Consider the following 14,778-nt stretch of genomic DNA (forward strand, 5'->3'; position numbering starts at 1 on the left):
GCTGGTCTGCATTTTGACTTTTTATGTTCTGTTCCTCATTTCAGACTGGTAACAAAATTTGGAAACAGGCTACTGAGATGATAACAGCACATAAGTGAATGAAAAGGGCAAGCTAACCATTAACACGTAGATTGATTGGCTCTGAATCTGTGTTAAAGTTGTAAGACCAACTTCATTGCTGAAATCCCTCCCTGCACCACTAGAGAGTGCAAACCAGAACATAACTTGTTACATTTTATAAGATGCAAGGAAGCACTTGGTTATTGTGATACAGTAGAGCCCCGGTTATCCGAGATAAAGGGGTGGGCCCCATCTTGGATAACTGAATGGCTCGGATAGGGCGAGACCTTGCCCCTTGGGAAGCGCCTCGCCATCGCTGCTAGGCAACAGCTATTGCGGGGCACTTCCTCCTCCCTCTCCCTCTCCTTCTGTCGAACTAGAGAGAAGGAGAGGGAAAGGGAGGGGCATCCTCGGTGGCACCTCGGATAATACGGAGCCTCAGTTAACCGGGGCTCTACTGTATAAAAAAGGAAGAAAAATGGAGGAGGAGAAATAATTTTATAGCATCTATGAGTCTAAATGAATTATTTTAACATGAGCTTTTGTAGCACTTTATTCTACTAATTCAGATGCTGTGATGACCCATGGGCCTTGTAGTCCTGCTCAGGACATTGTAATTCCTGATGAAGATGAAAACTTGGGTTTTTTACCTTCCCAGTCTGAACTGGATTCCTCTCTGCCAGATCTTTCCCAGGCAGATCTGGGAACCTTGCACCTGCAAGAAAGTTGTCTCCCAGAAGTATGTCAAACAAGCCCAGAGCCTACTTCTCCCGTATTCTTGCGCCGGGAGTTTTGTAAACAACAGAGAAGTTTGGATTCAGCTTCGCGCAGGAGTGCGAGGATTGCAGCTAAGAATGTGGCCAATTAAGACTGCTTCTCGTGAGAATCTTTGGGGAGTCTCACATCTGGTCTCAGAGTTAGCTTTCGGTTCTGATTCCCAGAGAACTGCTTCGGCGGGAAGCTAGACTCTATTTAGGTGTTTTACCCGCGTAGTAACTTCGCGGAGTCAATTCGTCAGCCTACGGAGCGAGTTGTGTCTGGACAGCGCGCTCCGGTTCAAGCCTCGCTCCTGCTCAAGCCTTGCCTTGCTATCCAGCCTTCGCCTTGCTTCCCAGCCTTTGTTTATCTACGGACTTTGCCTTGTTTCCCAGGATCAATCCTTGCCTTGTTCCACGGATTTATCAAGTTATTCCACGGACCTTGTTCTTGTTCTTAGTTACCTTGTTTCACGTTCAAGCCTTGTTTCAAGTATCAAGTTATTTCCTAGCCTCGCTCAAGTTTCATGGACTAAAGGACCTTGTCATCTCCCCTCACTTTGCTTGGCAAAGTGAGTGTTTCGGTTATTGGATTACAACTTTGGACCTTAATATTTCTTATTGGACATTGCTTTTTTGGACTAATTCTGACCTTTCCTGGAAGGTCTAATTCTGGACTATTTTCTACACTTGTTTTTATTAACTTTATATATTCCTACAATAAAGATATTAGATAGATTCTGGCCTCTGTGTATGGTTATTGGTGCTCTGCAGCCTGGGTCGTGACAGTTTGACTCCGCCACCCTAAGCACCAATTAACCTCGGCCAGAATGTCTACCGGAACCGTACCTGGGCCGAGCGGCCAGCCGATTACCTACACCATCGACAAGGAAGAGGTGGACCGAATCCGTGATAAGCTCAATGCACAGGATGGAGAAATAAGGGGTTTGAAGGAACGCGGAGTTCGTCTTCCGGCCATGGCGTTGCCAACCAAGTTTACTGGAGAAGCTTCTAAGGTTCATGTCTTCCGTCGCCAATGTCAAGCTTATCTGGAAGCCCGTGCTGCCGAGTTTCCCCAAGAAGACATCAAAGTGGCATGGGTTTACAGTCTTCTAGACGGGCCAGCGGCCAGCTGGGCGACGGCACTGTTCGACCAAGCCTCTCCACACCTAAGATCAGCGCAACACTTCTTGGACCACCTCAAGGAGACTTGGGGAATCGAGGACAATTTGGAGGCAGCCGGTCACAAACTCCGTCGCCTTTTCCAAGGAGACAGACCTATGTCTCAGTATATAGCCGAGTTCCGAGTGCTGGCCCACAACACCGGCTGGAACGATGTAGCCCTCAGGGGACAATTCCGGGAGGGTCTCAACATTGAAATGCTGGAAGAAATCTCCAAGGTGGATCCTCCCCAGACCCTCGAGGCACTCATTGATCAATGTTTACGGGCTGAAGTCATGATTGCCAACAGGAAACAGTGGGTTCGAGGCCAGGGCAGTAGAGCCGGGGCAAAACCCCCCGCTCCCGCCAGCGTTCAGCCACGTCCGGTGTGGAGACCCCCACCGCCAACCCCATACCCCAGAGGAGGCGAGGAGGTGCCGATGCAGTTGGGCAATGTGCGTCCCAGACTAGATGCCGCCGAGAAGGCCCGTCGTCAACGCTTAAACCTCTGCTGGTACTGCGGGAACGGGGGCCACTTCGCCAGAGAGTGCCCAGCCAAAGGGAAGCCTGCCGCCCGTCTTGCGGCGGCGTCCTCCACGGAGACGAAGGCGTCTGAGCCGACTGGCACACAGCCGGCGGGGGAAGCCAACGACCGGGTGTAGAGGGGCTCGCCAACCCGGTCAAAAAATCCATCCAAGAGCCGCCAACCGGGGTCCTGTTCCTTCTCGTGGTCACATTATGGTCAGCAAAAAGGGGACCCGTCATGATCCACGCCATGATAGACTCTGGAGCTACCAACAATTTCATCGATAGAGAGTATGCCGACTCTCTGGGATTACAATATCATGATTTCAAGAATGCCCGTGTGGTGCAAGCCATAGACGGCCGTCCCCTCAAGACGGGCCCCGTAAGTCAGTGGTCGGAACCCACCAGGATGTGGATAAGGGAACATATGGAAGAGATTTCCTTCTTTGTTACCGAGGTCCCCCATTTCCCTGTGATTTTGGGAATTCCATGGCTGACTCTCCACGACCCTAACATCTCCTGGTCCAACAGAGAACTGCAGTTTGCTTCACCGTACTGCCAAAACCATTGCCTCGTAGCCAAGGTATGCCATGCCACAGACACCGAGCCCATCATCACCTTGCCAAAGAAGTACTCCGAGTATTGGGATGTATTCAATGAGAAAGAAGCCGAAAAATTACCCCCACATAGACCTTATGACTGTGCCATTGACTTGGTGGAGGGGGCCCCGATCCCGCGAGGGCATCTCTACTCCCTGACTGAACCAGAGCAAGAAGCTCTCAGGGAATTCCTAGAGACAAACCTTCGCAAGGGATTCATCAGACCCTCTCAATCCCCAGCCGCCTCCCCAGTGATGTTTGTGAAGAAGAAGTCAGGGGAACTACGCTTGGTGGTGGACTACAGAGCATTGAACAATATCACCAAGCGGAACAGCTATCCCCTGCCTTTAATCTCGGATCTACTGGATCGGCTTCGAGGAGCCAAGGTTTACACCAAGCTGGATCTTCGGGGGGCTTACAACTTAGTTCGGATCAGGGAAGGGGACGAGTGGAAGACCGCCTTCCAGACCAAATTCGGATTATTTGAGTCCCGAGTTATGAATTTCGGTTTATGCGGAGCCCCCGCAACGTTCCAGCATTTTGTCAATGACATTTTTCAGGACTATCTAGACAGGTTCTTGATAATCTACCTGGACGATTTTTTGGTGTTTTCCAGATCACAATCAGAACATGAGAACCACGTCAAAATGGTGTTACAACGATTGCGGGATCATGGACTTTATGCCAAGCTGGAAAAATGCGCTTTTGATCTACAAGAGGTAGATTTCCTTGGTTACCGCATCTCGCCTCTAGGGCTTTCCATGGATCCAGCCAAAGTTTCAGCAGTATTGGAATGGCGGGCGCCAACTAACAAGAAAGAGGTGCAGCGTTTCTTGGGGTTCGCGAACTACTACCGCAAGTTCATTCCAGATTTTGCCCGCTGGTCCGACCCCATCACTAGCTGCATCCGTGGAAAGCAGCCTTTCCGCTGGACTGATCAAGCAGAGAAAGGGTTCCAGCAACTAAAGAAACTATTCACCTCCCAGCCAATTCTACAGCACCCAAATCCTGGAACCCCTTTTGTGGTGCAAGCGGACGCCTCTGATGTGGCAATTGGGGCTGTACTCTTACAACCGGTGGGAGATCACCTCCACCCCTGTGCCTTTTATTCTCGTCAACTAACCACACCAGAGAGGAATTACACCATTTGGGAAAAAGAACTACTGGCCATAAAGGCAGCCTTTGAAACTTGGAGACATTGGCTAGAAGGGGCCAAATTTCCCATTGAAGTCCACACTGATCATCGTAATCTAGAACATCTAAGAACTGCCCGCAAACTAAATCAGAGGCAGCAACGTTGGGCTTTATTCTTTGAACGTTTCAACTTCCAGATCCATTATGTGACCCCAGCCCAAACCAAGCAAGCAGACGCCCTGTCACGTAAACCGGAATACGCTGCAGGACGCAAGGAGACCTTTGAATCCCAACTGCTACAACCTGAGAACTTTGCCACGCTCACGGTGGGGAACACCAAATCCATTCCCATTGGTTCAACTTCCCCTACTCCAGGACCCATCTGTGCTCAAGAAATCAGGGCTAGTCAGCAAGCAGATGCCTGGGCGCAGGACCAACTTCGCCAAGGTCTGCATTTCCCCTTTTCGCTTAAAGATGGGCTGCTCTGCTATAGAAATCATGTCTATATCCCACCCGGACCGGGCAGGGAAAAAGCGCTTCGTCTGTGTCATGACTGCAAACCAGCAGGACACTTCGGACTATTTAAAACTATGCATTTGATCCTAAGGGATTTTTGGTGGCCCAAGATCCGCAAGGATGTGGAAAAATATGTCAACACCTGCCCAGTATGCCAGCGCTCCAAGATACGAAGGGAGAAGCCCTCAGGGCTTTTACACCCCCTTCCTACCCCATCTCGCCCATGGGAAATAATTTCCGCGGATTTCATCACTGACCTACCACCTTCCTGTGGATTCACCACGATCTTAGTGGTGGTGGACCTATTCACCAAGTTAGCCCATTTCATTCCCTGCGAAGGCCTCCCCACGGCCAAGGAAACTGCGGATCTATTTCTTCAACATGTCTTCAGACTACATGGATTGCCCAAGAGTTTAGTCACAGACCGTGGATCTCAATTCACCTCTCGTTTTTGGAAAGCACTACAAAAACTATTGGGCATAGACTCTCGCTTATCTTCAGCTCATCATCCCCAAACAGATGGGCAAACGGAGCGCACCAATGCCACTTTGGAGCAGTATCTTCGCTGTTATGTAAACTATCAACAGGACAATTGGGCTTCTCTGTTACCACTGTCTGAGTTTGCCTACAACAATGGAGTTCAAGCTTCTACAAAAGAAACGCCGTTCTTTGCAAACTACGGCTTCCATCCACGTTTCTTTCCCCCTGTCATTGAAACTTCAGAGGTTCCCGCAGCAGAGGATTGGCTGCAGGAACTCACAGCGGTGCAACAACTTTTGCTCCAGCAACTGGACCAAGCCAAGGAGGACTATAAACGCCACGCTGACAAACATCGCCAGCCGGGCCCCGAAATCAAGGTAGGAGATCGGGTTTTCCTGTCCACTCGCTTTCTGCCCTCCCACCGCCCTTGCCGGAAGTTAGATGCCCGTTTCATTGGCCCCTATCCAGTGGTGGCGCAATTAAACCCCGTGACTTTCAAACTCCAACTTCCGCGTTCAATGCGCATTCACCCAGTGTTTCACCGTTCCCTGCTCCTTCCGGCGGATGGTGTGCGTCCTGATACAGACCAACCGGCCCCCCCTCCTGTTTTGATGAATGGGGAGGAGGAGTTCGAGGTTGAGGACATTTTGGATTCTCGCTTTCACCGCCGCCGCCTACAATATCTCATTGACTGGGTGGGTTTTGGCCCTGAGGAACGCTCCTGGGAAGACGCCTCCACAGTCCATGCTCCTGATCTAACCCGTCGCTTTCATCAGACCTATCCCACCAAACCGCGACCTCGCGCCTCGGGGAGAGGGCCCCAGTTTGGGAGGGGCCTTGAGGAGGGGGATAGTGTGATGACCCATGGGCCTTGTAGTCCTGCTCAGGACATTGTAATTCCTGATGAAGATGAAAACTTGGGTTTTTTACCTTCCCAGTCTGAACTGGATTCCTCTCTGCCAGATCTTTCCCAGGCAGATCTGGGAACCTTGCACCTGCAAGAAAGTTGTCTCCCAGAAGTATGTCAAACAAGCCCAGAGCCTACTTCTCCCGTATTCTTGCGCCGGGAGTTTTGTAAACAACAGAGAAGTTTGGATTCAGCTTCGCGCAGGAGTGCGAGGATTGCAGCTAAGAATGTGGCCAATTAAGACTGCTTCTCGTGAGAATCTTTGGGGAGTCTCACATCTGGTCTCAGAGTTAGCTTTCGGTTCTGATTCCCAGAGAACTGCTTCGGCGGGAAGCTAGACTCTATTTAGGTGTTTTACCCGCGTAGTAACTTCGCGGAGTCAATTCGTCAGCCTACGGAGCGAGTTGTGTCTGGACAGCGCGCTCCGGTTCAAGCCTCGCTCCTGCTCAAGCCTTGCCTTGCTATCCAGCCTTCGCCTTGCTTCCCAGCCTTTGTTTATCTACGGACTTTGCCTTGTTTCCCAGGATCAATCCTTGCCTTGTTCCACGGATTTATCAAGTTATTCCACGGACCTTGTTCTTGTTCTTAGTTACCTTGTTTCACGTTCAAGCCTTGTTTCAAGTATCAAGTTATTTCCTAGCCTCGCTCAAGTTTCATGGACTAAAGGACCTTGTCATCTCCCCTCACTTTGCTTGGCAAAGTGAGTGTTTCGGTTATTGGATTACAACTTTGGACCTTAATATTTCTTATTGGACATTGCTTTTTTGGACTAATTCTGACCTTTCCTGGAAGGTCTAATTCTGGACTATTTTCTACACTTGTTTTTATTAACTTTATATATTCCTACAATAAAGATATTAGATAGATTCTGGCCTCTGTGTATGGTTATTGGTGCTCTGCAGCCTGGGTCGTGACAGATGCCATAATGATGTTCAATATTATGCCACGGTTTGTTTTTTTTAAAAAAACCAGTGCCCACTGCCTAATTGTGGAGGTGGGATCGGAGCATGGGGTAATAGGATTCAAAGAGATGCAACTCATGACTGTGAATAAACTTGTAAAGAGCTGCGTACGATGATAAAGGTGAGTTAGTCATGTTAGCAGTGGTACAGGTGGCTGATTTCTAAATTGTGTTTCTAATACAAAAGTCATCCTTGGAAGGACATCTGGACAGTTGTCTGCTCTGCCATGGAAAGAGGTCAGTTCACACAAAGGGGCATCTGTCTGAATTTTAACCATTCAAAGAAGAACAGTGGGTCAAGATCCCTTAGTTTCTCCCTTGCCTTCTTCCTTCTCTGGCCAATCTGTGACTTACTTCTGGATGCAGGGGAAATGGTGTCTCATCTTTCCAACTTCATGCTTGGATTAGGGGATACTGATGCCATCTGTCGGTCAGCCCGTCTTTAGGTTGAGCGTTAAGAAGGGTGGAGTGATGTGAGTGATGGAGGATGCAGCACAACCTATCTCTGTTCTAAACAAGCCAAGGTCAAAAAGGGAGAGAATTAGGCCATTTTGACAGGCTTTAGTAACATAAATATATATATATATATATTTTTTTACCATTTTTTTTTAAATTTTTTTTTATTGTTGTTTTGTCATCTTATCCCACTCCCACCCTCCCACCCTCCCCTCCTTGTACATACACTTTATACAACAAACTACAGAAGTTACATTTGAAATATCAATCTCAATCTTAATTTTTCCACTCCACATCTTAGTACATTCTCTAAATAGTTCTTAACTGGTTCCCACATCCCCTTGATTATTGCAATATTTTCAATTTTATCTATATTATTCCATTTGCAATTTGTGATTTCTACATTTAACATATCAATTATATACTTATACCAATTCGTCAGAGTCCATTTTGTTTTATCTTTCCAACCGCTCACTAAAACAATTTGTGCACATGCTATTAATTTGTCAATCATTTTTTCTTTTTGTATATTCTTCACTTCTGTTATCCTTGCATGTAGTACATTTCTATTAACTATTACTATTTGTAGATTTAGCATTCTATTGATTTCTCCTTCAATCATTCTCCAGTATTCTTGCACCCGATCGCACTCCCATATCATATGATTGAACACCCCTCTTTGTTCACAACCGTGCCAACACCTATCTTTCATCCCTGGTAAAAACCGTGAAAGTTGTGCAGGAGTTCTGTACCATTTTTGTAACATTTTCCTTCTTGCTTCCCTTAATACATTGTACTTTTCTTTTGCTATATTACTTATTTCCCTTTGTATATCTTCCCTCTCAATTTCCATGTCCATTCTCCATGTTTGGAAAATTTCCTCTACTATTTCTTCTTTTACCGTTATAATTTGTTCATACAGATCTCCTGCCACCTTCTTTTCCTCTCTCAAACATTTCCTAATCGCCTTCTCAAATGGACTGTCCTGTTCTCTAATTTTTTCTCTCAATCTAAAAATTTCCTGTCTTATAGCCCAGCTTTGAATCCAATTCCCTGATCCTATCCAATTCTGAATTTCTTTTTGTTCTACAGGGTCTCCATCTATTGTGTACAAATCCTCCACTAACCTTTTCCCTCTACTTTCAATTGATCTCAATGTTCTGCCTATAATTTCGTTGTTATTGTAATTAATTTGCCATATAGTTGCCATCTTATTCTCATTGCCTGGACTTAGCTTCTTCTTTCTTTTTTTCCACACTTTTATTGTTCCTTTAAAAGGTTCCTTAAATTCTGCTTCTTCTCTCCTACTCCATTCCCTAAATATTATTTCTTTTTCTTTAGTATTATTTATTATCTTCTCCATATTTGCCCATTTTTTTTTAGTATACTGTATTTCCAATAATCTTTGGATTTGAAACGCATCGTGATAGACTTCTAAACTTGGAATCCCCCAGCCTCCCTCTTCCTCTTTTGCATTTAACCATTTGTCCCTTATTCTGGGCCTTTTTCCTCCGACTGCCCATTTTCTTATTCTCCTGTCCCATGTCTTTAGTGTCTTCCTATCTACTGTGTTCGGTAATGTTTGAAATAAATATGTCAATTTTGGTATTATGAACATTTTTAGTGCCCTTATTCTGTCCACTCTTGTTAATGTTTTTCCTTCCCAATTCTTAAACTGTTTCTCTATTACCTTCCATTTTTGTTTATAATTCCCCTTGACTATACTCTTTGGGTTTTTATATATCCATACTCCTAAGTATTTCAGCTTCTTTAATCCTAATCTTAACCCTGATATTTTCCTAATCTCCAGTTGTTCCCTTGGTGGGGTATTAAGACATAGTATCTCTGACTTTTTAATATTAACGAATAGTCCTGATATATTTTTAAATTCTTCCAGTTTTTTAATAATATCTTTTACCATAATTAACGGTTGACTTGTAATAATCATTGCATCATCGGCAAAGAAATTAAGCCTTATTTCTTCCTTTTGTCCTCCTCCCTTTTCTATTTTGTACCCTGTCCAATTGGTGCTATTCCTGATACTTTCAGCTAGCATTTCTATCGCTATTACAAATAAAGTGGGGGATAATGGACAACCTTGTTTTGTACCATTTAAAATTGGTATCTCTCCTGTCCTTCCATTATTCACCCTTATTTTTGCTTTACAGTTGCTGTACAATTGTTGCAGCGTTTTGCAAAAGTTTTCCCCCATATTCAACTGTTGACATAATCTTAACAGATAATTGTGATTGACTTTATCAAATGCTTTGTAAACATCCAATTTGAGAATTCCCATTTTTTTCTTATTCGAATTTGCATGATTCATTGCAATTACTACATTTTTTATTGGATCCCCAATTTTTCTTCCCTTCACAAATCCATATTGATCCTCTTTGATTATTTTTGGCATTATTGTTTCCAATCTTTTTGCTAAAATTTTTGTAAATATTTTATAATCTTGATTGCATAGACTAATGGGTCTGTATGACCCTGGTTGTGTTAAATCTCTCCCCTTTTTGGGTATAGTTATAATTTCTGATACTTTCCATGTTAGGGGGACTTTTTGCTTAGTGTATATTTCATTGAACAATTCTGTTAGGTGTGGTGCCAACTCTTCCATAAATGCTTTATAATATTCTGCTGGAAATCCATCTGGCCCTGGTGACTTGCCTCCCTTTAACCCTTTAATTGCCCTTATTGTTTCCTCTTGCGTTATTGGTTGGTTTAATAACTCTCTGTCTTCCTCTGCAATTTTTTCTCTGATATTTAAGTTCCCTTGCATTACCCTCTCTTCCTTATATAGATTTTTATAATATTTTGCCATTATCTCCCTAATCTTACTTTGCTCCTCTTGTTCTTTCCCATTTTCGTCTTTCAATCTCTTTATCCATGTTTTTTCTTTTTTCTTTTTCAAATAGTAAGCCATCCTCTTCATTGATTTTATATTCCAACTTTGGGAATAGCTTTTAACGTATAGATATTTATTTATTATATTCCTTTCCTCAAATGCTTCTAATTGGTTTTTTTTCTCCTTTAGCTCTCTCCAAATCTGTCTATCCTTAGTCCTTTTATGTTTGTCTTGCAGGGTTTCTATTTCTTTTATTCTCTTATCCTGTTCATTCCTCCATCTTCTTCTAAGATTTACCTCTAAACTTATACAGTGACCCCTTATCACTGCCTTACTTGCATCCCAAATTATATCTTTAGTTACTTGTCCATTGTCATTGGTCTCAAAATACTTATTTATTTCTTTCCTAATTGTTTCATATTCTTCCTCTCTACTGTTTAAAACTGTGTTATATCTCCAGGTTCTTTCTTTTCTTTCTATTTCTAATTTTACTTTTACTCTTAATGGTGCATGATCCGATAAATGTATTGGAAGTGTTTTTGCTTCTAGAATCACTGATTGGTTTGTATTTTTCCCCAGAATATAATCTATTTTGCTATATGTGTCATGTCTTCCCGAGTAATATGTCCATCTATTATTCTCTGGTTCCCCTTCTAATAAATCATTCATGTTGTATTCCCTTATATTTAACTTTCTATTACTATTTTGCCTTGTTGTTACCAATTCCAGGTTATAATCTCCTGCACAATACACTTCTCCTTGTGCAAACTTATCAATTTCCCCAAATAGCTTTTTTAAATACTTTTTTTGATTTTTGTTTGGGGCATATATACACACTAAAGTGATTCTAATTTTTTCAATTTTCCCTTTAATCATTACCCATCTCCCATCTGAATCCCTTTTTACCATTTCCACTTGGAAGTCTATTGTATTTTTAATTAAAATTGCCACACCCCGTGCTCTATTTGAACCTCTCGATTCATACACCTGTCCCCAAATCCTATCATTAAATAATGGAGTATGGTCCTTTCTCTTATGACATTCTTGTAAAAGCAGAATGCCAACTTTATAATCCTTTACCATTTTCATAACTTTTGCCCTTCTTTGTGGAGTTGATAAACCATTAACATTATGAGACATTATTACTACTTCACCCATAACCAGGTATTATTTGCATTTACCCTCCTGTAGTTTCTTTCCCCTGTCTGCTTGTCTTCCCATCCTCCCCCATGCCCCCCAGAGTCCAGACCTCTCCCTCCTCCCATCAGAGGGAGACCTGAAAGAGTTTTCCCTTTGTTCTCTTCCATTCCCAGACTCCCTCCCACCGGTGACTGCGTTGCCATCCACTGCTCTCCCCTCCTGCATCATCTTTTACCCCTTTAACCCCATTTGTCCAAATTTCATTATTCCACAAATGTTAGGCTGTTCATTCTTAAGTCTCTGTACTAGATCTCGTTTCAATTCTTCTATTCTCCTCTCTAATTTTCTGTTTTTTAAGATCTCTTAATTGTTTTTCTATAGATTTAATTTGTTCTAAATCCAGGTCCTTCAAATTCCTTAAAGTTCTCTTTTCTTCCCTGTCCTTTGGATCTCCCATTGCAAATAGACTCTGAAGTAAGTCTGTCTCTGTTGGTCCGCCTCTCTCTGCAGTCTCCAGCTCCCTCGATGCTTCTTGTCCAGTCGGCTTGTCCTTGGTCTTATCTGATTCCTCCTCCAGACCGTCTGTTTCTTTTCCGTCTGTATCCAGTTTTAACTGTTTAAGCATTTTCCTCCCACTTTCCAAGTCGGAAGCTTTATATAATTTATTGTCTTTATATACAATTAGGGTGGCTGGAAAAGCCCAGGTATAACGTTGTCCTTTCCTTTCCAAAGTTCCTGTAATTTCCCTCATTTCTGCTCTCTTTCCCAATGTCTCTGAAGATAAATCCAGGAGTGGCCATACTTTACTGCCAGCCAAGGTCAGGTTCTTCATTTTCCTCAATTTTCGATAAACAATGTCCCTTTCAGCCTCCCTTGTGAACCGTATCAAAATATCCTTGGGTTTCCTGCCTCCTCTGAAAGCCCAATGTATCCTCTCGATTCCTTGCGATGGGACCTGAGCATTTGTTGCAAGCCACTCAGCTATAACTCCCTTCAGATTCTCCTTTATCTGAAGACTCTCTCCTGCTGCTCTCAAACGCAGATTGGCTCTTCGGGATCTGTCCTCGAGGTCAGCAACTTTATCTAGAAGTTTTCTATTAATGTCTCTCAGAGTGATTAATTCACCTTTTTGTCTTCTGATCTCCGCTGCTGCCTCCTTAAACTTTTCTTGGCATTCTTCCACTTTATTCTCTATCAGCCCGAGTTTGCTATTAATTTGTGTGATTTGCTCTCTTGTCTGCTCATTTCCCTGTCTTAAAATCTCCATGTTTAATTTAAGATGTTCCAATGTAGTTATAATTTTGTTCAATTTTTCTTCCTCCCCTTCCTTCTCCTTTCTGTCCGCCATACTCACAGTTGTCCGAACTTCTGTTTGGATTCTGAGATTTATGGCTTCAGTCACCTTTGATTGTGACCTCCCAGCCTTCTCTCTTTTCTCCTTTGATCCGGACTCCAGTTAAGGAGAGATTTATGACCCTTTATGGGCTTTTTGAGGCTTTAATTGCCTTTATAGTTAGGAGAGCAATTAGGCACGTCTACTCTCGTTGACGCATGCGCAGCTCCCCCCTAGTAACATAAATATACATGTGTGATTGTAAATCCTACTGGACAGAGCATATTTTAGCTACTATTTCTTTTTAGTCGAGGGATTAATACTTTTCAAAGCAGCTCAGTTGAACTACTCATCTATTGCTGCTCCAATTGGAGATTTCGTGTCTTTATAATTTAACTCTATAATAAAAAATACACTTATTTATTTATTTATTTATTTATTTCCAATATTTCTACCCCGCCCTTCTCCCCGAGGGGACATATGCTGACCTTCTTTTCGTTAATCATATGGGGATGGATTTCATAGACGATTCTAAATAGTTCTGCGGACATCTTGTGGATCTAATATATCCTAGGAAGCTTAAAACATTTTAAAATATTGTGATTTTATTTTGTACAGAAATGTATCTTGCTGGGGAGTTGAGAATAGTATTCAATTTCCTAAAGATCACTTGATACTTGTATATACTGTAGTTTTGGTACTTGTGTATCTGGCCACAAAATCCATTGGTAATAAATGCAATAAATTTTTAAGAGTGTTTCAACTCCCTGCAGCGTAACAAGTTTGGCCTTCTAGCTTATAGTGACATTTATGATACTCATTTTTTAAAATAATTTTTATTTTGGGCATTCATTAAGTGTTGTCTGATTCCTCACCTGAAATTAGATCTCTTGTTTTTGTTCTTGGCTCACACAAACTCTGTGGATCAGTGCTATTTTCTCTGGAATGATGTTTTTGATCATGAACAGTGTCAGTACTAACAGTGGTGTCTGCCAGCTTTGTCTGATTCACCTTGTGTTAAAAGAACTGCACTGTGAAGCTGTCTTACACATCCATGGGCCATCTAGCCTGATATTGGCTCCTCTGCCTGGCAGCTGCTCCCTAATGCAGAGATATTTCCTGGCATTACTACTGTAACATCTTCCAACTGGAAAGACTTGGGATTGAATTTGGAACTCTTCCGCATGCAAAACGTGCTCCAGCGGTGAGCTGTTGGTCAGTACCCCCAATGCAAGGAGTGCTATGTACTTGCTCACTCACTCTAGGGGTTTACTTAATAATAGTGTAGTCTTCGCAATTCCAAGAAAGAAAGATAGATACTGTATTGGTCCACTGGGATAGCCCCAAATCTGAAATTCACAGGTGGGCAGCATTTTTAGCCAAATCAAATATAAACTCTCAAAATATGCACTGTTTTTTGTTTAGTTCTCCAGGTCTTTTCTCCGTTCTAGATGATAAAAAATGAGGAGGGGGAGAATCACATGGGAGTCCAAAATGTTTTGGCTAGGTGTTCTAAGTTGTTGAGGGCTGCAGTTAAAATTAGTCCCAAGAGAGGGATTAAGGGCTTGAGGAGTTAGACAGTTATGCAGGCATGATGATCTCTCGCCATCCCCACTGGGAAGAAGGCAGACAGTAGGCTGGTTTACCTTTTTTGGAAATACTCTGTGGTATAATTCAGTGAAGTTGCTGGAAGAAAAGTCTTCTCTGATTCAGAAAAGCCATGAAAGAGCTCTGAAAAAATAAACACCTATAATGTTGAAGGAAAAAAGACATGCTTTGGTATAGCATTACAAACCCAGCAATGAAAGGGAAGGGAACTGTAGTCTTGGTGCCATTACTGCAAAGGATCTGTCCTAGCTGTACATAAAAGAGCAGCACTTTAGGTTTTGGACCCTGGGTCTCT

At 43.2% G+C, this 14,778-nt stretch overlaps 1 protein-coding gene across 2 annotated transcripts in view; it reads left to right on the forward strand.

The window, feature by feature from the left end:
• Window positions 1–14,778, forward strand: part of plpp1 (phospholipid phosphatase 1) — a 95,235-nt gene that overhangs the window by 62,710 nt on the left and 17,747 nt on the right. The gene's annotated exons all lie outside the window — the stretch shown is intronic.

This window comes from Anolis carolinensis, chromosome 2 (assembly GCF_035594765.1).
Source record: "Anolis carolinensis isolate JA03-04 chromosome 2, rAnoCar3.1.pri, whole genome shotgun sequence".
In the NCBI taxonomy this organism is placed as follows: Eukaryota; Metazoa; Chordata; class Lepidosauria; order Squamata; family Dactyloidae; genus Anolis; species Anolis carolinensis.